The following is a 245-nucleotide window of genomic DNA, read 5'->3' as shown; positions in this document are numbered from 1 at the left end:
GAGAGAGAGAGTGAGAGTGAGAGATGGAAGTATTTCCTATTCACTAACTGTCAGCAACCATTCACTAGTAATGCTGCACTCACATGGACTCAGACAGTAGACAGCAAACCGGATATCATTTCAATGGACGAGAGCAGGACTGTAAAATTAAAACTTTTTACACATAATGCATGTTTGTTTTTGCCATCCTGCCATTTTACTGGACTGTGTTTTCACCATGCCCAGGGGCGGATCTAGAGGGATGG

This window comes from Morone saxatilis, unplaced genomic scaffold (assembly GCF_004916995.1).
Source record: "Morone saxatilis isolate NCDOM2014 unplaced genomic scaffold, NCSU_SB_2.0 Contig22, whole genome shotgun sequence".
In the NCBI taxonomy this organism is placed as follows: domain Eukaryota; kingdom Metazoa; phylum Chordata; class Actinopteri; family Moronidae; genus Morone; species Morone saxatilis.
The sequence above is the reverse complement of the archived record's forward strand: the minus strand, read 5'-3'. Positions refer to the sequence as shown.